Raw genomic sequence first — 8,091 nt, 5'->3', positions numbered from 1 at the left:
AAAAATAAGTAAATTTTTACCCCCGTGCTTGGCACGGGTCTCATACTAGTACTTAAAACTCTTACATCAGTTGATAATACCTAATCTTAATTTGAATAACGAACAATATGTTCTTCCGTATGGACCTGCTAATAAAAAATTATAGCTCAAAATTAGTATAATTATGATTAATCATAAACATCATTTAAATTTCATATATAATACTTTCACAAAAAAAAAAAAACATGTATAATATTATGTATTACAAATATATATATATATATATATATATATATATATATATATATATATATATATATATATATATATATATATATATATATGAGTCAGGATCCGTTGACACCAACTAGTTTGACACCAAATGTTACACCTCTCAATAACGTTTTAACCGATATAAATTTTATAAAATCCACCGTTGGATTGAAAGTTTACATCATATAGATCATTTGTGTAAAATTTCAAATAAATCCAAAATCATTTGATATGTTATTGAGATACATCAAAATTAACGGTTTTTGTATTTTTTTAAATGCCGTTAATCTTTATGTGTCTCAATAGCATATCAAATGATTTTGGATTTGTCTGAAATTTTACACAAATGATCTATATGATGTAAACTTTCAATCCAACGGTGGATTTTATAAAATTTATATCGGTTAAAACGTTATTGAGAGGTGTAACATTTGGTGTCAAACTAGTTGGTGTCAACGGATCCTGACTCTATATATATATATATATATATATATATATATATATATATATATATATATATATATATATATATATATATATATATATATATATATATATATATATATATATATATTAATGAGATATAATTATTTATATTTGAATTTGAGTTATTTCCTTTTAAAATTATTTTTAATAGGTGCATTAAATACGATTTATAAACAATAATTGAGAAATTGAGAAATGATTGAATTTCCAAATTAGCCAAAGATTCTAAGTAAAATGATATCATCATGTATTAGAGAAATTGCAAAGGCCTTCATAGTTAGCCACATAGGAATTGGAGAAATATTAGAATGCCACATAAGACATGGATCAATGAAATGATGCCACATGGGAATAAGACTATGAGAGAGAAACTCCTAAACATAGTAAATAATAGATTCCATTTTTTTAAGATAATAAAATATGAAGAATTGGCTTGTTAAAAAAATGAAGAATTATATTTTAAAATAAATTTTGAATTTTAATTTTTATTAATAAATTGAATGTGAATAATTTTTTTATCAAACTAATGCTTATATTTTAATAAAAATATATTAGTTTTTTAGCATAATTCTTTTTATCACATAATAAGAATTTGTTTTCGTATGTTAAAAAAATTGGGGTCTTACCATTTTAGAATATTAGTACTATAAGTTGTTTGATTGCCTCCTAATCTCCTAATAATAATGTATTGAATTCTTACCAAAATAAATAATGTTTTGAATTGTTTTCAAATATAGAATATAAACTGACTACTCATTTATTTTCATATTTTTTGTGCATGTATATAATATAAAAATAATTTGTTGTAAAACTACTCATTTATGTTAAAGGTAATTTAGACAAATGCACTCAAATAATAATACAGATTTTTTTTATTAATCAAATAATAATACACTTAAAAAATAAGAATTGAAAATATTGTTGATATTTTTCAAACGAAAAAAAAATCTCAACATCTAATGTTGTTCAAATTAATTTATAAGAATAAGAAATTTCTATATATAGTTATAATTTTTAAATTTGATTTTTGTGATTAAACCCGATTAATATATCAATAATTGTCTTTCTGATTTTGATTTTTGTGATTTAAACCTGATTACTATAGTAATGGTTGCCTTTTTAAATTAACCAAAGGTCAAATAAATAAAATTAGAGAAATGTTCTAATAAGTCGCCACAGAGGAGATTAGTAAATAGTAGAGTGACACCTAATCAAGTGATCAAATAGAGAATGACACATAAGAAAAGTACTATGAGAGAGAAACTCCTAAACATATAAATAATAGATAGATAATTTACCCGTGAATGAAAAATATAAATTATTAAAATTTTAATATTTTGTGATTTTTTAATTATCTATAATTTTTTTTATTTAATGTAATTTATTTAGATATGAAAAATAATACAAATTTTACATATTTTAAAGGGGAGGGTGTATATTAATCTTCCACTCTCCGTTCCCAACTCACATGTTATTTTTTCTCTCATAGACATCTGCATCAGTTTCTGTAAGGATCTCATCAACATATTAAAAAAATTGAATAAATAAATTTATTCTTCGTCTTTAAATATGCTCTTTAGATCCAATAGAAAAAACATATAGGCCATAGAGATGAGAAATGATAAAAAACTAAATAAGAGAAAAGAATATGTAAAAAGAATATGTAAAAAAGAGATGAAAGAAAGCTGAGAGCAAAAATATTTTTAGTCAATTTTGGCAATGTTTCTAAAATTTTGTTTTATCATCAAATCATATTCCTTGAGTGTAGCTATCTTATATACCAAAGTTTGACATAATATTTTTGGTGCAATAATTAATTCGTAATTAACACCCGATTAATATAAAGACTTCTATAGAAAGCTAGAAATTAATATACAAACTTCTTGAGAAAGTCAAATCTCATAAAATATGAAAATTTCAATAAATTAATGATAGTATTGCAAGACCAAAAATAAATTAATGTATTTAAATAAAAATAAACAAATCCGTGCGAAGCATTCACACGGGTCTATTGACTTTTATTCGATATTTAAGTTTGTCATTATATTAAGGTATAAATTTATTTGGAATAAAATATTTAAAAATTTGTTATATAATATTGTTAAAATATAAGTGAATATATTGTGTTATTTTTATGCATAGATTCATATATACCATTTTTATATTTTTTTTGTTTTTTTATTTTTTTGTGACTAAATATATACTACTTTTTTTTATTGTATATATTATTTTTGTTGTATTCATCTTATTCTTTTTATAATTTTTTTTATTGACTAAACTTTCTACATTCTTTTTATTTTTTTATGTTTTGTTCATATTTTTACGGGACTATTTATACTCAAATATTTAATACATGGACCTAAGTTTTTTTGGTGATTTTTACACGACCTATGTTTTTACTAATATATTAATAAGGTAGGCTATTTTTTCATAATTTTTACATTATCTATATTTATATTCATATATTAATACAGAGACCTAATTTTTTTTTGTGATAGTTTTACCATTGTTGTTTTTTTCTTCTATTTTTTTAACCAAATATTATATCTTTTTATTTTTTACTATTTCATGTTACCGAGAAGCGGCAACGCCGCGACTCCCGTGCGGGCGCACGGGTGTCCTGCTAGTATTATATGAATTCAAAATATTTCCTTTACCAATGTAAAATGTTTTTTAACCAATCAAATCTTTCTAATAATTGAGACTTTTTGTTTTTATTTTTAATTTTTTTCTCAAGAATAAAAAACATTTTTTTTTTTAAAAGAAATATTTAATAAAAAGAAACTATTAATAAATTTTCTTTATTAATCGTAACAAAAAGGTTTCTTTGATTAATTAAAGGTTTCTTAAAAATCGTAACTTTAACTAATTGAGTTATTTGCCACTTTCTAAAGGTCTTGGGTTTGAATTTTGAAACCCTTGTTACGATTTTTTTTTTTCTTTTTCCATAGTTTGAAGGCTATTTAAAAAAAATTAATTCAAAAAATGTTGCAATAGGGATTTGATCCCGTGACATGGTAGCAATTGCCAAACAGGTTAACCGCTCGGCCAGGTGTATATATATTTATATTGTTTGCGGTATTTAGTATATATACAATTACGATTGATAGAAATATCAAACTTCATCTTCAACCTCCATCCGGGTAACTCCGACCCGGTTTTAGACCCGCGATCCCAAGCTTTAACCCGACAGTTTCAGGTCCATTTAAACATCGAAAATAACAACTAAATACCCAGAAGCATCACAAAAATCATTTACAATACATTTATGATTTTAATTTTGATTCAAATGATCTAAAATAAAAAAAAATCTAAAATCATATTTTTCAAAAGTTTGAAAACAACTCAGCCGTTACCCAAACGATGTTGCATTTGATTTGTTGATGAAGTGGTATGTTCGTTCTTATTTTGTAACTTTAAATCCAGATCTATTATAATAAACTCAAATATATTATCTTTTGTAACTTTCTTTTACGTTTTTTTCCATCTGAATTATTAGATCTACACCATGAACTTCCTTTGATATCAGATCTGATCAATCAGGATGAGGATGAAGAAATATTCTTTTGTTGATGGAAGAAGACAAGTTTTTCTTTTTTTCTTTGGAATAGGAATGGAAGAAGCCATTTGAACTTTTTTTGTTGGTGAAGAATGAAAGCTTTGTAAACCATGATGTTTGTTTCAAAGAAAAAAAGAAAAGAACGTATGATTTTGTGACATTTTGTTTTTTATTTAATTTTAGTTGTAATTTTGTTTTAATTATCACAAATCACAACTAAAATTAAAAATAATTTAAAAATTGGGGTAATTTTGAAACTTTTAATATGTTAGGGACTTAGTTGAAATATTAATAGATGTAAGGATACATGGTAAGTACCATATATGTTGTTGTACCATATAATTCAAAGTTAGTCAACATTACATCCTCATTGGTCAGATTAGGAATGTATCAAAACATTCCAACTAAGGAATGTACCATAGAATTTTCCTTATCTTAATTAAGATTCAAGAGTTAACAGCCATGTTACAATGTTAAAAAAGAACAAGTTGGTATGATATATTTCTGCTTTCACATATTGAACTGCCACAGATTCTACTCTGGCTGGCCCGTTAATTATTAGACAATGTTTATCTTTTATTTTTGGTTGAGTAAATCATGTTATCTTCATCCAAAACTGAAAGCTTATATATACTAGGGATAAAGATAGGTCAAGTTGAGCTGAATTTTCCAAGACTTAAGCTTGGTTTGTTAATATTTTTTTTAAGGCCAGCTTAGATCTAGCCGACGTCCCAATCAAATATTTATTCTTAAGTATGAGTTTATCTTTTAGAAGTCTGATATGTTCTATTAACCTGTATAAATGTCTATTTCACATGAACGTACGTATTTATAGTAATATGAGAAATGAACAAAAAAATTAATCATTGAGTCTAGTGTAAATTGTAAGACGCTTAATTATTATTTTTAAAGAGATTTTAGTTTAAAATTTTTATTTTGGACTGGTAGTTTAAAGTTGAAATAACACATGTGATGGTCCTTTTTTTTTGTCTTTTAATTTATTTTATTTGAGTTATTGAGTTAAACGAAATTGTTCATCAATAGAGATGAGAATAAATTAGGCTAAACTTTACAGACTTAAGTATGACCTACTTTAAAAATAAAAATATTAAGTCTTGTGTCTTATCTATTACTACCTTTTATATATGTTGTTATTTCTAGGACTTGTTTAACATTTTTTAAAGTCTTACAATGTTTTAAAGTTTATTTGAAGAGTAAATCTAATATGAATATTTAAAATATGTTTTAAAGATGGATCTTTACTATTTTTAATAAAAGTATATTTATAATAAAAAAATGGAGATAAAAAATATATAATATTTTATTAAAATTTACTAAAAATAGTAAGGTTTTCGTGTCCAAACAAATCAAACTTGACTTCTATTAGTTCGGATATTGTTTTTATATAATTTAAAACCAATCACTCGAACTTTAACCAAGTAAACCATTATATTCACACTATTGGTAGTATTACCTTTTTTTTTTTACCCAAATTAGTAGTATTACCTTAGAAAAAACAGTATGTTGTACTTCCTCTGATCCTATATATAAGAAAAAATTTATTTTTTAGATTTATTGTAAAGTTGATGTATCTAGACAACATTATAATCTAGATACATCAACTTTACAATAAATATTATTAATCATCTTATTTTAGCTTACGTATTTGTTCAAACAGTATAAAGAATATGTAGTATTTGAATAAAAAAATTATTTTTTAAAACACTTTTAAAAAATTGTAAAATTTTGAAAATGTCAATAACCAAAATAACATGGTCGGTTTGATTTGGTTTGGTTCAGTTCGAATTTTGGAAAAAAAAATAATTGTAAACACTCAACCAAATCAAATGGATTTATTGTTTTTCTCCCAAAGTTCAATCCGATTTGTTACACCCCTTAGGCCAAATCCATATTATATTAGACACTAAAATAGCACGAGTCCATTTACATACACATACACTCATAAATTAACATATGCATGCATCTTGACTTAGAAAAAATTATTTGTCATCCTCATCCCTGAGTGCTGTATTCTATTTAATTTTTTTTTATTACTTATTCTATTTAATTTAGCCTCCAAAAAAATGTAGTAATTAAAAAATAGGTATGGTATGTTTTTCGTTAATTAATTAAGTATTCTGCCGTCAAAAATGTTAATCAAGTATAGTTTTGTCAAAAAAGATTAAGTATTGTGTGGTAGCAACAAATTCATTTGAGATATTGATTAATAATCCAAAATTCCATAATGGTGTATTGGTGTATGAAAATGGACAACAATATAAAAGACAATGAACATGACGATTTCATCCTTTAAAAATTTGAGGATGATAATGGCCGTCCAAAAGACCAACATGCCTTCCTTTACATGACTGTTGTTGAAGAGATAAAATTAGATAAGAGGATTACGTTTTCTTTGTAAACAATAGTTGCATCTATAGTTTCATATAGTTAATAATCAAAATTATGATGCTTGGTCGGTATCTTATCCTAATTATATAAACATCAGTCATTAGCAATGAAAGGAAATCTAAAATTTCGGTACCTATAGGCTATAATAATAGTATAATAGTTGTTTTATAATTATTCCTTTTTAAGTGTCGTTTGATTATGAATTTATGGTTTCTATTTATCTGTCGTTTCGATATTTTAAGGGTATGATTTGTCACATATATTCTTTGTTAATTATTCTAAGAGGAGGGATCAAAATAATTAATGCTGTATATATTTAAAAAAAGAAAAATAACATATTAATTTTTTTTAAGTACATAACATATTAAATTTATTGGAAAGAAAAAGTGTGTGAAAAAATTAGAAATTTATTGGGGAATTAAAATGAGGATATACTAGAAAGAAAATGTGCAAAAATATACTTTACTAATTTGATGTTACTATTTCAAAACGATTTTTTTTTTAAAAAAAAAGAAGAAATAAGTTATATATTGGATTGTCTTAAAAAGTTAATGAATAAAAAATATAAACTTATTTTTACTGTATTTTTATTTCCAACTTTCGAGTAAATAATGGGAGAATCTTTGCAACACTTAATAAAAATAAGTTTATCTTTGCAACTCTTGTTCACTATAATATTAGGCTGGATTTTTTATGGTGGCTTTGCAAGTGCACAAAATCGCAACCAAGTAATAAAGTAGTAAGTTATCGTTCTTCACGGGGATTGTGTCAAAGTTACCAGTTTTGCTTAGGAATTTACGCAATAAAAGTAAATTAAAATAAAAGACTTTGCATTCACTTTGTTTGATTGAAGGGGTTTTTGAACCGTTTGATATAAATGACTATTTAAAGTAGAGAGTAGTTAATGAAGGATTTAGTTTTCATATGAGAAAATTGGTTAAGTACTTTCGAATTCCTCCCCTATTCCTACTTGGTAACTGACGCTATATCTGCTCATATTAAAGAAAGCCTAGTTTAATTATTCCTACTTGGTAACTGACGCTATATCTGTTTAGGTTGAACCAATTAAACTAGGTTTAGTCTTCGTTATTTCGTGTCCTTACCCTTAACGAGTTCAGCCTTTAAATGACGTCCTTACCTTTAGAGGTTGAAAATCTAACAAGTTCTCTGGCCTAACTGGTTCCCTAATATCAGTACAAAATTTAGCTATGTGTGATTCTTAATCTCAAACCTAACCGCATATACTGAATTTAATGGTCTCATATAGGTAGGTTATTGTATCTCTTTGATTCCGTAGTCTTAGATGTGTCACGTTATCCACTTCGACCATAGTTACTAACAGAATATGCGCGCATTCATATATGCTAGTGTATAAACAATAAATA

The sequence above is a fragment of the Trifolium pratense genome, linkage group LG2, assembly GCF_020283565.1.
Source record: "Trifolium pratense cultivar HEN17-A07 linkage group LG2, ARS_RC_1.1, whole genome shotgun sequence".
NCBI lineage: Eukaryota > Viridiplantae > Streptophyta > Magnoliopsida > Fabales > Fabaceae > Trifolium > Trifolium pratense.
Note: the sequence above shows the minus strand (reverse complement) of the source record.